Genomic DNA, 19,957 nt, shown 5'->3' on the forward strand with positions numbered 1-19,957 from the left:
CCTGTATCTATCCTAATTCTCTAACTTTTGAGACATTGTAAAATATCTTTCTTCACAGATGATTCTGCTCTTTATATTCACATTTAGATGTTTAAATCTAAAGTTACACAGTTCTTCTATTTTAAGGCAATTTCTATAATTTGCTTTGTTGTCTGCTTTACATTGGATTGTCCCTTTATGAAAATTAGAACTCAGCCTCTGGTTTCTAAAAAGCTACTTCACTGGCTATTGGGGCCTCCAGCCTCTTGACTGCAGTAATTCCTGCAGAGACTGTGGCATGCTTCCATTCATGTTTCTCCAGAATTTAATCCTTCCTAACATCTCAATCACAGTGCGCCATGCTGCTCTATTTTAGAAAGTGATGCATAAATGCAACTGGGGGATGTTCTGAAAAGAAATCCAAAATTGAATGCAAATTAGTCCTTCTCAAAACCAAGGCATCCTCAGTTCACAGAATTCAGAATTACTTATATTCTTCATGGCTGGAGAGCATTCTGATAAAGTCTAAAAATTATTCTTTGGTTAGTTGAAAAATTTCTCCCCTGTTATTCTTGGTAAACCTTTGTCTCTCAATAGACGGGGACAAAAATGAAGTGGTTTTCCTTCTCTACTGTGTCTCATAGTCTACTTGTTGTCATCCAGGTGAAAGGCACTTCCATATTTTCTTTGTAGGCAGAAAGTAAAAGCCCCTTACTAGGCTAGTCGTTTTGTAAAGAGAGAACATTTTCATAGAAGTTGGTGCATAGTGGTAAAATCAGTAAAAGTGTCAGTGTCGACATTGAGAAAGCAAATATTTATATCATTAAACCTAAAATTTGCTTTCTGATACAATGTTTTGTGGTCTACCTAGATTACGGTAATTAACTTCAGGATGGATCAAAATGACATGAAGAGGGTATTAAAGAAAGCATTTTTTTCTGTTTCTGTCCTACAGCCTCGATGGCAAATAGGAATTGTACTTTTATCCCTACCCGCATAGCCTTTTTCAAAAGGATTTCCACTGCGCATGCTCAGTGGGCCTCAGTTTTGGCTCGCTTACACTTAGGTTTTTCCCATCTGAAAACCTGAATGTAGCATCGCAGTGCAAAGCTCTGGTCATGCCGTCCACTTTCAGAGGATGGCATGGCATTCACAGCAACAAGGATGTTTGGGAGTACTGGCAAAGGAGCAAAAGACTGTGTCCTCTCCACACATCTAGAAAAATAAAGGTACAGAGGACACGGCGTACTACTTATTAGGGCTTTAAAAACACCACAGCTCAGTCAACATTCCTCAGGAACTGAGAAAACACTCTGGTCAATGGCTTACCTCAGCTCCCTCAGTGCTGGTGTTAGTGAAAGGGACAATAGCACAGACACAATGCCAGCCTTGGAGGAGAGAGCCTAGGACACACAGGCATACCCTTTAAACAAGCCCAGGATTTTGCCTCAGGCACTTTGTGCTGTTTTGTCCTCCTAAGAGGTGTTTGGGATTTGCTGAGGACTCTTTGCTAGCTAACCAAGTACTGGGGCTTTCTTCTGTCCCTGAATTAAACACTTGGCAACTTCCTCTTTTTTGACCTTCAGAGCTCTTGATTGGGCTCCGTTTGTAGCTTCACATAGGCCAGTCCAAGTCCAGCTGCCCCTGACACCAGTTCATTTTCCTCCCTCCTTAGTTTGAAGAAGCTAATGTTATCACCCTCAGTGACATCACCAAAGAGAACCAGAACAGCATTCGGCTATGGTGGGATAGCGTGTTGTCATTCCATTTTGCTCTCTAAATGCTTTACCCGAGATAACCACAGAGAGGAAATGATCTTCTAAGAAGTTTCCCAAGATAGACATCATTCTCGATTCATTCCCATGACAGGAGGTTTGCACTAAACTGGCTTCCCTTTTTCAGTGTGTGAAGCAAATATTCTCCCTGGAAGCCGTTTTCCCAAATAACTGACAAACTATTCGCCTCACTCCAGCCCCTTTAAACAACTTAACATCTCCTAGTGAATCCATGTTGGAGTTTTGTGAAAATCTATTGAGAGACCTTATTTGTCTCTGACTTTCTCCGGAGCAGTGGTTCCCTAATGCTGCTCCACTGGCCATCTGTGCCAGAAATACCTGGGGAACTATGAAAAAGATATATTCTAGGGCCTTGTTTAGTGTGTCTGGGTAGGGACCAGATATCAGTGTTTCTTTAATTCTCAGTGATCCTAATTAACAGCAGTATTGTTGACTACCAACTTAAGACCCCTCTGATTGTCTATTCCCCTCCTCCTCATTTCTGATTTCCCTTTTTATGATTGATTTACATATCTCAGCTTCCTTTCTGTCTCTCATCACTTGGATTGATGATATTTTTCAGATTTGCAACCCCAGATTCAACCTCCAGCACATCTCCAGAACACAACTCATGATCACTGCTATTTTGGTTTAATCCTTTCATCTCTCCCAGCCCTTGCTTGTCCCTTCCTGCCGGGGAGGAGAAATCAAACACAAAGAACTAGCAGGCAACGTCTGCAAAGCATGCACCAGTATGACTGCTTAATTTGCTGCACTTAAGTAAAGGCTTTATGCAAGGATTTTATTACAATTACTTGTGAGAGGTACACAAAAAGTGATTAAATGAGAAAACCTCCACTATCCATCTTGGGCTACAGAAAGTGCATTGTCCCTGTATCTTTGCTCTAGCTTAGTTGTTCTATCTTCTAGGGTGGATAATGTAAGAAGGATATAGGCTAGTGGTAAACAAGCAGCTGTCACACTTTGAAGGAGGGCAAGAACAAGCAGAAAAAGTGAAGAAATTATTTATGGTTATAGTGATACCCGAGGAGAGGGTCTGGGGAGGCCTGATGGCTAGCCTTAACCCAGCGCATCCTCTACAAGGTTCTTGATGCTGCCAAAGGAGAGAATTCAAGGGCAGAGTCACAGTAGGAAAGTGAAAACAGATTACATGCAGAGAATGAGAAATATAGACTTCACAGAGAAAGTATGTCCTAGCTCCAGACACTGAGCAGGGCCTGCATCTAGTTTCATACGAATGTAAGAAACACAAACTTAAAGTTTAGCACAAAGTGTAGGCTGGCTCAAGAGAGTGAGCAGAAGCCCATTAAAAGTAAGTTTGACACAGAAGTAAAGTGTGCACACCTTGCCGGGGGAGTGCGGGTTGGCCCCTCAGAAAGTGAGCAACCACCACGTTGCCTTCTACCAGGATTCAACTCTTATAGTTTCACTATTTAACACATATTCATGCTATCTAATAAATATTCAACAAAGGGGGTGGTTCCCAGTTATGTAATATAGCCTTGCACATGCTCAGTTGGTCTCTTTGGAGCACTTTCGTTGGTCAAATCCCACCACATGCACTGAATATATTCAAATGTATCTGGTGCTCTCTAGTGCCTTCAGTGGAAGGTCATTCAAGAGATAAACTCCTTTTTACTGAACATGGTCAGCCAGTGAGATTACTTAAGTCTTCCTCCTGTGGTCTCAATCTCCACATGCTGGTGGCAAAAATAGGTGCAACAGGCCACTTTAGCTTGGGACTCAGAAGTGGGCTTGAGTCCTAGGGGAGTGGATTGAAACTAAGAGGAGTGTCCTGAAACCAGAACCCTTGGAAACTGAGAGCCTCCTACCTCAGTAGGATGCATAGTTCTAAAACGTCCAGCCATGAGTGAACTGCTGAAAAGCAACAGCAGCATATAGACTAACCTCAAAAGTAACAATCCATGATGGAAATGCTTATTTGGATTATTTGGAGGCAAGTTGCCAGACATCCTCAAAGGATATCAGCAAAAAAGTACAAAAACATTCATTTCTTAAAAAAAAATATCAGCCAAACCATGCTGTAGTACATATTATTTTGGAATAAGGCTATAGTTGTATAGCAAAAAGTCTAGGGTATGTTGGTAACTTTGCCTATATTTGTATGGCTAATTCTGAAGATCAAAGTTCAGCTATAAAAGAGAATTATTTGGGCACCAACTAACATATTTTTAGTGTTTTGAATTAGATTACAAATAATTGGGGAAAAGTCCTAAATATGAAAGTTTACGTGTATTCTGTGCACAGATATTTCCCAAGGACAGCTCTTGAAAACCCAGAAATTTCCTTCAGAAAAATGCACTGGGCTGATGTTCTGCAATTATGAATGGGAGTACATTTTATTCAAGTCCAGTGTGTCAAGTGTTAGCAGATGACTTTGGACAGGTATGATGTAATATGAGGCCAGCAGTATTCTTTATAACAGGTCAATTCTTCTGCCTTTTTTTCCTGCCAGTTTTCTACTTTTTTCTAAGTTCTAAATAGTGATGTTACATCCGTTACCAGCTCTCTTACAAGATGTTTTCTATTTATTTGTGTTTTAATATAATTTTTATAGAAGTATAACATACAGAAAAGTACACAAAGTGTATTGCCTAATGAAGTATCACAAAGTAAAGAAACACAGTCACCACCCAATCAATAGAACCTTACCAGCATCCTAAAATTCCCCATTGTACCCCCTCCCAAACACTACCCAAACTGCCTTATAATACCATAGAGTAGCTTTGTCTTTGAACTTTGTATACATGGAATTATGTAGTAATTTCATGTCTGACTTCTTCCACTTAGTATTGTGTCAGATTCAGCAATGCAGTTGGGTGTACCAATAGTTCATTCATTTTTTTTTAAGTAAAGAATATTCTCAGGTGTGTAATATGCAAATATGTCTGTCAAAAGAAGACAATCTAAGATACTATTAAGAACAAACCATAGTGAGAAGTTTAGTTAGTACTTTACTTATACATGCCTTGATTTACTCATTTACATTACTCACCTGACTGTCCCAGGTATTTTTTAACCTTTATGTTAAAGAAATATATTCAAAATATACAGAAAGGTGCACCTAAATGTACAGCTTGATTCATATTCTCAACTGAATATACCTGTATAACCACCACTGAGGTAAAAAGCACCCACAAAATCACCTTTATTTGCCACCTTCTAGTCACTACTTACCCCAATAATAATTACTATCCTGATTTCTAACTACATAAATTAGTTTTGCCTACTTTTGTATTTTGAGAAAATGGCATAGTGTGGAATACACTCTTTTTTAAATCTAGCTTTATTCCCATAATAATATATTTGTGAAAGTCATCCATATTTTTGCATGTAGTTACAGAATATTCATTCTTGTTACTGTGTGGTATTCCATTATATGAATATGCTATAATTTATTTAGCCATTCTACTGTTGATGGGCACTTGAGCAATTTTCAGTCTGGGACAATTACAAATAATGATGCTCTAAACATTCACTTTGGTGCAGATATACATGCATTTTTTGGGAAAATAGATACCTGATAGTGAAATTGTTAGGTCACAGAGTACACTTATGTCCAGTTTGATGGGTACTCCCAGAGTCTCCAATGTGTTTGTGCCTATTTACATCTCTAACATCAGTGTTAGAGAGTTCTAGGTCTCTATAACCTTGCCTAATTTGGTATTGTCATTCTTTTTAAGTTTACCTTGTTTGGGGGGCATCTAATGCCATTTCACTGTGGTTTTACTTTGCATTTCCCTAATTGCTAATGAGACAACCAAATATTCATGTTTTTTGGGTATTCAGACATCCATTTTTGCAAACGTCTAGTCAATTAAAAATTGTAGCTCATTGCCTTTTTTTTCTGATTTGTAAGAGTTCTTTCTATATTCCAGATATAAGAGATTATAGGATAGAGAGATAGATATTGATGCAGACATGCATATACGAGTATATATACCTTTGCACTCTCAGTCTGTTGATGAACAGAAGTTTCAAATTTGAATGTAACTCAATTTATCAATTGTTTCCTTTAAGACTAATGCATTAGGAATCCTGTTTAAGGAATCTTTGCCTGACCCCAAATTATGAAGATATTTTCCTATGTTTTCTTCTAGAAGCTTTATTGTTTTACCTTTTACATTGATCACTACATTATATCTAGAATTAATTTTTTTGTACGATATGAGGTAGGTGCCAAGCTTCATTTTTTCCCCATATGCATATCCAGATGACCCAGTACCATCTGCTAAGAGATGGTATATTCCTTCCTGCTGTGCAGTGCCACCTTTATCAAAACTATAGCATTCATATATGTGTAAGTTTATTTCTGGACCTGCTAGTCGGTTTCATTGCTGTATGTCTCTTTCATTACACTTTGTCTTTACTACTGTTGCTTTGTAGTAAGTCTGAATATTTGACAAAGTAAGTCCTTCAACTTTATTCCTCTTTTTCATGAATATTCTGGCTATTCATATCCCTTTACATTTTCATGTAAACTACAGTATCGATACCTGGATCCTCTGTGGATCTATTTCTATTATCTGTTTTTTTTTCTCGGTTTTCCGTCAAAATTATTCAATAGTTCACTAATGCCCAGAAGATAAAGTCCAAGTTCCTTATCTTAGCATAAAAGTTTCCTTCCATTCCTAGGATTACTAATGAGGCAACCATTACTAATATTCAGTTATTCACTTTTGTAATATGCCCATTCAAATCTTTTGACCATTAAAAAAATTGGACTTTTCTGCCATCTCTACATTTTTCAATTTGCAAGTTCTTTTTTTTTAGTAAAGACAGACATCTCTGTTTTTACTAAATTTTCTCTTCTCGTTACCTACCCACCACCATTTCCCAATGTGTAGTCTGCATTCTCTATCTGGATTACCCATTCCATTTCTTCCTAAACTGTCCAATTCCTACACATTGTGCAAAATTTAGTTTAGCCCTCATTTCCTTTCAGAATTTCTCCTCTGAGCCCCTACCCTCAGGATGACTTCTATGCTACTCTGTGCTTGTCTCAACCTTGGAACTTACCTTACTGTATTCAAGTTATGCTTTTATGTGTCTGCCTTATTTTATGTGTCTTTTTCATATCTGTGCACCATCACCTTGCACAATATCTGACTCATGTTACGTAGTCAAATCACTCAACATTAATGGCAATCTTCAGTGTGGACAATTCTTGCCAAAGAGTAGCTGCTGAACAACTTGAGGTCTTATTTGTAAATTTATTGTAGCTGTTTGCATGCTCGACACTAATTTTTGTATCCATTGCAATCTAAATCCAGCTGCCCTTCTAACAAAGGCTGGGCTGTAAGTCCAAGTGGAGGCTCCTCGCTTGGACAGAATTAGCGCTCTGCTGCCTCGGAACAGTATACTTCTCTAAGAGATTGCCAAGCAGGAGAAATGCTTCAAACAACATCTAATTACTAATGGAAATGAAATGAATTACTTAGCCTCCCACTCTTACTTCATTAAAACGAAACCCAACATGTTTAAGTGCTGCTCTAAAAGCTCCTTTATGCAAATTATTTATATCTTTCATCAGCCCCAGTGGACTGAATTGAAATCTTACATAGGTGAGAACAAACTGTTTCTGATGATCAATGAGATATAATGTCATCCTTTCTCTGTAGTTACAGTTTCTAGCATAAGTGATATTTAGCCTGTGATTGTACATTGGGGGGAAAAGCCAAATAGAAATATATTATGCTACCAGAGAGGAGCATAATACAGTCAAACTCGATTCTTCCAAAGAAGTGTTTCATTTAGATGTTTTCTTCAAAATGTCTCTGTTCTTCTGCAGTGAGGAGAGATGTCCAGTTAAAACATTTAATTAGTTCCCAATTTAGATGGGCAGAATGATCAGTCAGCCTGTGTTTTGGAGCCTGACTTTGTACATTCCTTGGGATTGGTGAGTTTTGCCTAGTGGATGTGGTCAACTGTGAATAGTTTCTATGCAATTCACATCAGAGAATAGATTTTTCTCTAGCCCCTTGAAGGACAGCTAGAAAAAGATCTGGGCAAAGTGGGCAATTATACAGGTGATCCTTCTCTGTCTTCTGTCTTCTCCTCAACCAGTAATAAAGGTATCTCTAGTCTTAGAAGTCACAGAGGCTAGGAAGGGTGTATGGAACTGAAGTAAGCAGGAGTCTGATTTAAGCTGGTTAAATTGTTTTCACTCACTTTCAGGGTAATCATAACCTGGGTAGTGTCTTTTGACACACTGGGTACTAAGTAAATATGTTTTAGCTAATACAAAGAAATTGCTATGCTAGAATTTGTGCGTGTGTGTGCGTGTGCGTGTGCGTGTGTGTGTGTGTGTGTGTGTGTGTGTGTGTGTGTGAAGGTGTGTGTTGTATATCTATGAAAAATTCCACTCTTCAGTCATCCTAACCTCCCTGTTTATTTCTGGCATAAATCTAGCCTCCTTTATCTGTCTGTACCTGATAGGAATCTCTTACCCAGATTCTGTACAATAGTTATAAATTAGCCTAATGAAGTTATAATACTTTGCTAAGAGAATGCCCTCAGCCTTTTCAAGCTCTTACTAGTCAAGTGGGCTTTGGAAAGCTGGGTGCTTTTTAATCCTTGGCAGCCCAGCTCTTTCTCCTTCACAGAACTCCAGATATGTCTGTCATTTCTCTAATCCTTTCATTTTATGTCCTTGAAATAACACATAGCTTATAGATTACTATATTGTGCAGGACATTTCACACTGTTGTGCTTTTGACTGTTCCTTTTACTTATACAGAATGCTCTCACCCGTCTCCATCTGTGTAACAGGAACCTACACGTTACTTCTTCCAAGAAGTCATCCCTGAAGGCTCCGGTTGGGAAAAGGACCTCTCCTCTGAGTTCCCTTCTGCTGTCAGGGTTAACACAGTACCTGGCATAAGAGGTTTTCAATCAATACTCATATGTGTGAATGAATATGCGATATGCACAGTCTATACTGAATTATCTTCATTGCGTCTTTGTTTACAAGACTATTCATATCTTGAGACTAAGGACTGTTTTTATTTATATTATTCATATTTGTATTCCCAGAGTCCAGCCAGAAGCCTGGATAGAATATGGAGGGTGCTTAATAATTGTATGGTAACAGAACTGATGAGAAACATTTTAATATCTTGAAAACAGCTAGAACTGGGCCCAATCCAGTGGACAGGGGATGGTGCAACAAAATTCTCCAAGACACTGAAGCCAAGAGCTGACATAAAGATATGTTGCTATGAACTCTCATACGTTGTTGGTGGGACTGCAGACTGGTGTAGCCTCTATGAAAAATAGTATGGAGGTTCCTCAAACAATTGCAGATAGATCTACCATATGACCCAGCTATCCCACTGCTGGGAATATACCCAGAGGAATGGAAATCATCAAGTCGAAGGTATACCTGTTCTCCAATGTTCATTGCAGCACTCTTTACAATAGCTAAGAGTTGGAACCAGCCCAAATGTCCATCATCAGATGAGTGGATACGGAAAATGTGGTATATCTACGCAATGGAATACTACTCAGCTATAAAAATGAATGAAATACTGCCATTTGCAACAACATGGATGAACCTAGAGAGAATTATATTAAGTGAAATGAGTCAGGCACAGAAAGAGAAATATTACATGTTCTCACTTATTGGTGGGAGCTAAAAATAAATAAATACACAAATAAATGGGGGTGGGGAGGGAAGAAGACACAACAATGACAATTCCTTGAAGGTGATATGACAAGTGAACAGAAAGGACATTGTTGGGAGGGAGCGGGGAGAGAGAAGAGGGAGGGGGGTTTTGGTAATGGGCCACAATAATCAACCACATTGTATGTTGACAAAATAAAATAAAATTAAAAAAAATAAAAAAGATATGTTGCTGTGGAGTGTTGCTAATGTATCACATACACATGCTCTCCTGCCTCAGGTTATTGAGCTGATAAAAGAGAAAGTGCAGGCGATTTACAAAGGATTTTTGCTGTTAGATTCAACAGCCTCTCAGCACTCCAGGAGACTAATTGATGTGATCTTATAAAACATAAGAGCATGAAGAAGTTTTTCATTAAGAATAATTAATAGAATAAAGTTTTGCTAATGTCAAAGATTTGTGGGGAAGAATCAGAAGAGAAATAGTAAGTAAATAATAGGCTATTCATCAGCAAACCATGTGGACAGCATCATAATAGTCCATCAACTGAAACTCTATATTTTCCTTTCAAATTTTATTGCTTTTGCTGCATACAAATGAATTAAAGCAAGGAAGATAAGAAACACACATGTGGGCTAAATGCTAAGTAATACATAATTGCTTTGATACATCTGTCCCATTCATTCAGAACTTACTTTCATAAAATAAGCTTTGTGAGCTTTGTGATTGGCAGTGAATCCTTGAGTTGAGTGTAAAAGATAACATTCTTGGAAACCTTTTTGAGATATTTTAGTCTCTGTTTTGGAAATATAAAAAAAAATGAGAAGGCTTTATTTAGGGAAAACACATAACCCTGAAAGTATATATTTTTTAAATGGTCTAGAAATTTGTTTCTTTGTTCTTAATCATTCTGCAAAACAGTAGTAAGTTTTTTCCTTTGGATTCTAAAATGTAGCGTCCTACTTACTGTGAGATACCCAAAACAGTATGTTCCCATAGAAAATAAGCATTGTGGTGGGGATAGAGGGCTGTTAAAACCAAAAGGATAATAGTCTAAAACAAAACAAAACACAAGTACTTTCTCAAGAATAAGCCTGTGGGAAAACTGAGCAGCAAATGAAGAAAAACTACTAAGGACATCCCTACAGTGATGTGGGTGTGTGATAGGAGGTGACCAAATAAATGATCTCATTAGATTTTTTTTTTATTGACACATAATAGATTATACATATTTGTGGGTACAAAATTGACTATCAATACTTGTGCACAATATGTGATGATCAAATCAGGATAATTAGCTTATTCATCAATACAAAACATAGTTATTCTTTGTGTCCATTAACCAATTTCTTGCTAACTCCCCTCCCCCTCCCCCTTTCCCACCACTAGTAACCGCAGTTCTGTTCTCTCCTTCTGAAAGTTCAACTTCCTTCCTTCCTACCTTCCTTCCTAACTTCCTACCTTCCTTCTTTCCTTCCTTCCTTCCTTCCTTCCTTCCTTCCTTCCTTCCTTCCTTCCTTCCTTCCTTCCTTCCTTCCTTCCTTCCTTCCTTCCTTCCCTCCCTCCCTCCCTCCCTCCCTCCCTCCCTCCCTTCCTCCCACTGATGAGCAAGAACATGTGGTATTTCTCTCTCTCCACCTGGCTTATTTCACTTAACATAATTTTCTCCAAGCTCATCATGTTGCTGTAAATGGTAGAATTTCATTCTTCATCAGATTTTTGATATCTTGGTTTTCTGAGTTTTTATAATGGGTTACCATTATTCCAAAGTAAGCGATCATACTCTTACTTGCATGGGAAACATAATTACTCATAAGCTGGGAAAATCTTTGCAGAAGCTTGAAAGTGGATACATCAACTACCCAGAATTACTTGATATGCTTAGAAAAAGAGTTGCAGGTTTCAGTCATTGCAAGTTTTGGCGAGTCTGTTAGTTCATACAATTACAACACAAATCCCAAGTTTTGACTTGTGCTTGAGTAAATTCACACTCACATCATATTTTTAATATGCATGCATTTAAAAACAAGAAAGCCAAATAGAATATAATTTGGCTTGATCTAGAATACACTTGACTTATTTTCTTAGGCTTATTGTAGATTCCCTCAAACATTCTGCCTAGTGCTTAAATATACAAAATTGAAGAGATGATAGTATATTGGCCACCTGGTTTGAGAGAAGGTTATCATTTCTGAAATTTTCTTTATGAGTTTTATTGATTAAAGGTAGTGTTGCTTAAACTTTTGGCCCCAGTATCTCTTTATACTCTTGAAAGTTACTGAGAACCCCAAAGAGCTTTTGCTTTTCTGGGTTATATCTATTAATATTAGACATGAAAACTAAAGAATTTTAAAAATATTTAATGACTGATTTTTAATAACAATTATAAACCCATTAAATATAATTAATATACCTTTATTAAAATACCTATATTTTCCAAAACAAAAAATTAATATGAAAGTGACATTGTTTTACATTTTTCCAAACCTCTTTAATGTCCAACTCAATAGGAGAGAGTTAGATATTCATATCTGAATCTGTACTTGATCTGTTGTGATATGTTGCTTTGACTGAAGCATATGGAGAAAATATGTCCTCACACAGATATGTCACTGGAAAAGGGAGAGGTGCTTTAATAGCCTTTTCAGATAGTTGTGGAGAGGTGGAAAGACTAAAAGATACCTAAGAAGTAAAATCTGTAGGACTGGATTGATTGGAAAATTGAGGCGACATTTTTTCTCTGGTTTGGACTACTGGTAGACTAATTTAGCGGTTAATTTAGTGAGAAAATTTAACAAATGCTCAAACATTAGAGCCAAAAAAAGACTGAGGTATCATGGTCAACATTCTTTCAATAAATGTTATGGCAAATCACCAAGCGTTACTCAATCTTCATCAAAACGTATGAAAAACTCGCAAAGAAAAAAACCCTGGAAATTAAAAGGATGCAGCAGTAATGACATAATCCTTGTGACCTAAACTGAGGCATCTCAGTTTCAGTATTTCTAGGCTTTTATCAGAAAAAGAACATCAAGTTTGGAAGTGAGATTAAAAAAGGAAAGGATAAAGAGAGGGCTCTAAAGTTAATAGCACAAGAGATCCAAAATAGGGAATATTGATTAGTCTGAATGGAAAGGCAAGTAATTTCACAGTCTTTGGAAAGAGATAACTAGATCGGGTTGGTTAATGAGCAGTCAGGTAGAGCTGGCTTTCTCTGGTACTTTCTGGGATCCCTGTGACCTCAAGAAGGGAAAATGATGTACGAGATGGTGTGGCAGAAGAGAGGCTGAGTGACATTTCTTCACTCTAAATACAGGGACTACAAAGGGAGAGACTCTCTGTTTGATAAACTTCATCTACCACTTCCTAAACTTGAATAGACTTGATATGACTTGCCTTTATAGACAAATAATTAAACTGTACCAGTCTTAAGTAAAAACAGAAATAAAATCTTACAGCATTTATAACAAAGACACAATAGTGTAATGGAACTGGCCTAGCCAGAATGATGTTATAATAGTGATAGTTCTCTTTTATTTAGTTTTATTGAGTGCCAGGCCCTGGGCCAAGTACTTTATGTTCATTTTCTCGTTAAATCCCTGCAACTTCACACCTAATCTTTGCTTCCAAAGAAAAATAGCCTCGAATATACATATTCAAATACTTTTATTTCTAATGTTACTTATCTTAACATGTGTATTTCAAGGTAATTAATGAATATCAAATTATTATAGGCTTTAATCAGATTGGTTAAGTCTATCTGTAGTAGCTGACCTATGTCAAAGCTTAATAATTTAGTTTGTGGTTGATGGTTAAAGGAGATTAACTTTTCCCAATTTAGTTTAGGAAAATAATCTTCCTCTAAACCAATCTGAACCTAAACCAAAACTTTACTTCTTTGAGTTTGGAGATGTGGCATTAAGGTGTTCTGAGTCTGGCTGTTTTGAAGATATTCATGATTCTATGAAAAAAGATCATTAAGTATCAACAAATCAATATTCTTATAATGGCAATTCCAGATTACATTTCTTTAGTATTAGGAAGTTCTAGAGTCTACTAACTAGGGGATAAGTTCCCAGAAGAACAAACTGCTGAAGTTTTGACTTATTGTATAAACTTTTCAAACTCAGAGAAGTACATTTAAGAATTATGAGTACTATTGATAAACTACATAGGTTTCTATTCACAAAATTTTTAAGCACTGTAATCTTTATGGCTTTGTTTTAGATTCCGTTACATATTACCTTGAAAACAAAAAGTAGATAAAGAACATTGTGGCATAACCAAAGTTATTAAGAGTGAGTGTGGCCTGGCTGCATTGAATCCTAGAGATCCACCTCTGTTTCCATGAGGCCCATCGTGCTTCCTTCCTTTTCATCCTGTGTGTGCTGTTGGCCAAGCCTCCTGATTCATCTCTGATCCTATCCCAGCCTTTTTCAGATACCTGAGAGAAAATGGCCAATTAAATGGGGTTACCCTCTACAAAGAGAGCAGTCCATCCTCCTTGAGACCAGAGTCGATGGATACCTTCATCCTTGCTTATTCTCCTGAGCAATGTTCCCCATAATCACAGCTTTAAGAACCATACAATGATGACCCCCAAACCTACATAACACTTCCATCTTCTGGTCACATATCCAGGTTGCCTATTGGACAACCCCCTGGATGATCTATAAGTAGCTCAAACTCAACATGTGCCAAGATGAACTCCTCAGTTTCTCTCTATATCCTCAGAATTGTCCTTTTCTCCTCATTTCAGTTGAGGACTTTCAAAGTCATCTCCTAACCTACTCACAAGAAGGACTATTCCTGTTACAGCACTTTTGGCCATAAGGAATGAAAATCTACTGGCTCTAACTGTGAGAAATTTGTTATTTCATATAACAGTAAGTCTGAGTTAGGGTACAACTGTTTGTTCACTGTCTGAATGTCATCATGGAGAACATAGGAACTTTTCATCTTCCCATGTGGCCATCTTTGGCATATGCATCTCTTCTGTAGAACAGCTGCCAGCTGACTTTAGCAATTTCAGATTTCACATCCTCAAGACAATATCCAGGGACAGAAAAAGAGTGTTTTTCTTCATTATGACTCTTCTGAGTTCCCAATCCCTGTTACCAGCCTGGGAAGTGAAGTCTAGGAAAACAGAAAATGTATTTGGTAAGCACATAGGTTGTCTTGATCTCAGTTTTAATATTACTAAATCATAATTCATGATTGGAGACTCCTTCCATGCATAATAGAGTATCTGGTAGCAGAATTAACCTCTTCCCATAAACAACTAGAAAACTGGATAAAACATGTAGCATTGGCAAAAGGAATTGGACAACGTTGCCAGAACTGTGATGTCTGAGAGAAGGAAGACAAATGAGGCCCAGGGAATGTTCTTGTTTCCTGCTTGAAGGCACACGTGACCATAGTGCAGGAAGCCAGAACCCAAATAGAGAACTTCAATCTTGTGGAGTGGAGGGACTGGAGATTAGGGAAGCAGAGACAGATGAAATTTACAGGACAAACCACCAGAGAGGAGAATACTTTGAGAAAAAGACCTTCACATTTCTGCATTGGGGTCCCTGGGACCTGTTGCTTAATACTAAACTGTGCATGCATGTGATAAAACTCTACAGAACTGGACAGAAAACAACCAGATGACAGGGGAGCTGAATCACAAATAATTTGTGATTGGGATAAAAGATTGTTTATGTTCACTTCCCTAAAGCAAGCATAGCACATTGGTCTAATCAGACCACCAAAAGTCATGTGCTAAATAGTCACAGAATGTCAGTTCTAAAGGCTGAATACCGTGTTGTAAGCTCTTGAAAATGACAAGTTCCCACTGTATTTATGTTACCCTGACCATCGTACCTGATCCTTCCTCTCCCATTTTAGCATAAATGAGGAAAAGCAAAGTTGGCAAGCTGAGTTGGGTTTCGTGGTTAACGCTGAACTTCCTTAAAGGGTCTAAGCAAAGAGTAAGTTGCCTTGTGGTGGTTTTGTTTTCACTAAAATCTGCAGGACACACCTCCTCAAGGTTCCCTAATCCTCACCCACGCTGAGAGCCACGTGCAGGGTCATCTGGCTGTTGAGAATAAACACCCATTCAGGGACTTTGGCTTTCTGTGTCTGTGAGTCACGGAGGGGTGCTTGTTGGAGTGTTAAGAAAGATAAACACATGGCAGCTCTCTAAAGCCTGTTTCTGGAAACCTAACAGGAGGAAACAGATACCCATTGTTCAAAGCCTGTAAAGTGTTATGAATCTGGAATGGGAAATGCGTGCTTAGTGAAGACCAAACTTTTAATGTATCAGAAATTAAAAATGCTTGTAATTAAACTGAAATGAAACCAATAGTAATAGTTTTTTCTGGGTGAAAAGACATAGAGGCATGAGAGTAAGAAAACAGAGGTCAAGATCAAGGAGTTGCCAAATTCAGTTGGATCAGGAATTCTTCTAAGAAAAAAAAAAAAAAACCTTGGAGAAAACCCAATTTTCCCTGAAAAGTTGATGGAGCTCTTTTGCTGTAAGTGAATCTACAATTGTATTTCCATATGGCAATGACCACCTTGAGAGTACACGTAGTATGTAGAATTATCAAATCCTAGTCTGCTAAGGAACCTCATAATAACAACACTTTTCTGTGGAACCTTGTGCATGACTGAAGCCTTTTAGGATTTGCACATCTATGAAAGCATTTGAGAAATACCTAGACTTAATAGTGTCTTTACATGCTAGTAAGAGGGACCACTGCAGATGGCTCTGAATATTACGAACACATGACAAATAATTCTAGTGGTCTACAGTAGTGCTGGGCATCTATAATTAACAATAATTTCTTGTATGTTCTCAAATAGCTGGAGAAAAGGAGCTCACATGCTCTCATCACACAGAAATGATAATTTTTTGTAAGAATGAATATGCTAATTATTCTGATTTGTTCATCACACATTGTATACATGTATTGAAATATAACTCTGTACCCCATAAATATGTACAGTCAATGCATATCAGTTAAAAATAATAAATAAATAATAAACAAATAAACAAAAAAACCAACATGGTGCTCTTACTATGGATCTAGCACTTGGTACAGGCCCAGCACAACCTGTCATCCTAAACATTGCTCTTGTGACCAGCGCTGTTCAAGCTCCAGGGAAATACTTGTGCCATGTGTCCCAGAAAAAGTAATGGTGTCTCTGCCACTGTTGAGATTGATAAGAAAAATTGCTTTGGAGTAGAGGCAGGATTTGAAGAGCAGAAGCCCTTAGGTAAAAGAAAAAATATATTAAGTAACTTGTCGAATTCCTCTTCTCAGATAGTATGAATGCAGTTCATTCTTCGAGAGCAAAGTGTTGTTTCCAAGTAGGGCTGAACAACTTTCTTACTTACCTAAGAAGCAAATTTTCTTATTTCTTTTCATGTTGCAAATCATAGCTCCAGAGATACTCACAAAGTAGTGTGGTAACCACAACTGTTATGGTTGTATATGGGGCATTCTGCAAGATTAAAAAATTCATATTTATGCAACTATTTTATTAGCCATCCAAATATCATGAGCCATCAGGAGAACACCCAGACATACACAATAAAAATTAATGCACTTGTCCTTGATAGTTTGTTAGCATTGAGTCATATAAAAACCATAGATTTATATATGTTTTGAATTTTGTCATTTTGAAGGAATATATGTCAAGGTGAGAGAATAAAATGTTTTTTTTTTACAGTGCATTAACTTGATTTATAATTTAAATATTAAGACATATGGTATATTGGCCTCAAATTTCACCCTTGCTGGAACCCTACAAACATAAGTCCTAGATCTGTCTGAGCACAACTAATCCAGTATTATACAAGCTACCAAAGCTGGGTGACTTGACTTACTAGTACTGACATTTTTTTCTTTTTTTTTAAATCATTTTTTTAATGTTTATATCAATATTTTTTTTGGTGCTCACATCAGAATAATTATTATATTCAATAATATACACTGTCATTGCTATTCATAGCCCTTTCAACAAGGAGAGGAAGTAGTGTCCTCCTGCCCTGACAATATCTTATTTATTCACTCAGAAAATATTGTTAGATCCCTTGGGCTCTGGTGATGTAGTTTTCTTTCTAAGGAGGATTTTTCTCTTCCTGGAAAAATCAATTATTTTTATGTTCTGCCTCTTTCAAAGTTTTATCACTGAAATTTCTATGCCATAAGTTGTAACACAGAACATGTGCAGAATTCTGTTCCTGTATAAAGAAAGACTTAGGGGAAATACTTACTTTTCAAAGGTCGCTCCCTACCATTCAGAACACTTTGTAATAACTCCCACCTCTCACTCAACAGGACTTTAGAAATAGTGTTTTATGTGGGGATAATAAAATAGGAGGTCAAATTAGTATGCATGCATACACATAGCATGTACAGATATATATATATATATATATACACACATATATATACAATATATGTTTATAATGAATTTACTTCTGCAAATAAACTAAGATAGTGAGAGAGGAGGAAAGTAACAAAAAATGTTAAGTATGTTGGGAGCTGATGTAGTGCTTGGAAAAATTTTTCTATAATACTAAGTAAAAGCCATCTCTTAGAGCTAGTTGCCCAGAGTAGAGAGAAGATGATGGGTTGTCCTCAGGGGCAATGACAAAGATGGGACCTTTGAGAAAGAGTCAGCAGCTAGGATTGTGAGTCCATGCCTCCTGCTACTCCCTGTCATTTTATTAATAAGATGATCAAATCTTTGAATGACTCATCCATGTGATGCTCCTTCAGTGACAGGAGACTTGCCTCCGGTTCCAGGAGTCCCCTTCTCTCTCCTTGTCTTCCTGTAAGTCCAGAACTATCTGGACCTGTCCTGCCACTTGTTTTTGTTCCTAATTATTTGTTAACTGATCTTGGGATAAAGAATTATGCCTTTTCTTCTGAAAAAAAGTTAAGGAGTTTTGAATAGCACTGTATTTGAGATCATGCTCAATAAGCCATGCCCTTAAAATCATAACTTTGAGAATATCACTGCTAAAGATATTCTGTATTTATTCCTAACATGCTTTGGAAACTTAGGATAAGTCACTTACATAGCGATATCTAAATTTTAATGGAGAATATAACATTCGGCTTTAAAAACATGTCTGGTGTCTCATAAAAGTGTTGTGTGAAACCAGTACGTCAATAATAAATGAAGTTTGGTGTTTGATGAACTTAGTAGCATTGGGCTCACTCATAACACCCAAGATTTTTAAAAAGTGGGTTAAAATTAATTTTATTTTGAGAAAAATTAGCAGAAGGTTACATCATTGGGAGATTATTATAGACACCCTCCCTTAAATGTTGCAAAACTAGATGACTGATGTCCATGATGTCATCGTCTGTATAATGGAGAATGTCATCACTTGGCTTCTTTATTTTTTCCTATTTTATTTGTTTATTTCATAAATCCCTTTGGACTAAAAACCCCATTATAGAATTATCAAAGTAAAAATAATCTTTAAATAAGATATTCATTGCTGTTATAATATTTCTTCTCTATAAAATTGAAAACACACATAATTGTCTTGGTCTTTTTGAGCTGCTTATAACAGAATACCATAGACTGAGCAGCTTATAAACAACAGATATTTATTTCTCACAGTTCTGGAGGCTGGGAAGTCCAAGATCAAGGCATTGACATGGCATTGTCTGGCAAGGACCCACTTTCTGATTCATAGATGGCTGTGTTCTCATTTGTGTCCTACAAGGTGGAGGGGATGAGGGTCATCTCTGAAGTCTCTTTTGTAAGGGCACTAATCCCATTCATGAGGGCTCCACCCTTATGACCTAATTACATACAAAAGTCCCCACCTCCTAATACCACTTGGGGTCAGGATTTAGGTGAATACAAACATTCAGTCCATAGCAATCATAAAAATCATTATTTAATTCTTCCTCTTCTGGGTTTTGATACTAAGCCTCCTATTTTCTCCATGCCCTAAGTCCCTTTCTCTTAAGCTATCTTGGTTTGGATTTTTCAAGTATACATGTCTTTCTTTAGCATTAATCTGTCACAAGAAATTTTAAAGGCATTTTTATCTATTTATTTTTTTTTCAACTTAGCTTGATTCTCACTTTCAGAGCTTTTCTGCAAAAGTTCTATGCTTTCTGATTACTTTATGTTGTTGAAAATCCGTGTAGTTACTTTTATGTATTTGAATACTGGGCCCTACTGCCAAACCCAGACTCCTCATTCCCTCTCCCCTCACCCCTACTGCCAAATGTTATCAGTAAATATATTTTCACCTATAACTTTAATATGGCTATCAAAGATAATTAATCTGCTTGACCATTTGACTACTCAAGTTTCTTCGTTCTCTTCCCCACCATCCACCCAAAACCATGCCAGATTTGACAAACTAGGGGCTCCTAACCAAAGGAAGCTGTGCTTCTACATTTCCCTACCTTAACAATCTTATTATTAACCAAAGAGAAAATACTTTAATTTTTTTTTGATAGCTGCATGTCTAGATTGACCTCACCAGTCTTCAAATTTTGTCTTCTCTTT

At 37.2% G+C, this 19,957-nt stretch overlaps 1 long non-coding RNA gene across 1 annotated transcript in view; it reads left to right on the plus strand.

The window, feature by feature from the left end:
• The window catches only part of LOC134378640 (uncharacterized), a 151,486-nt gene that overhangs the window by 128,085 nt on the left and 3,444 nt on the right, over positions 1-19,957 (plus strand). The window lies entirely within an intron of this gene.

This window comes from Cynocephalus volans, chromosome 5, assembly GCF_027409185.1.
Source record: "Cynocephalus volans isolate mCynVol1 chromosome 5, mCynVol1.pri, whole genome shotgun sequence".
NCBI lineage: Eukaryota > Metazoa > Chordata > Mammalia > Dermoptera > Cynocephalidae > Cynocephalus > Cynocephalus volans.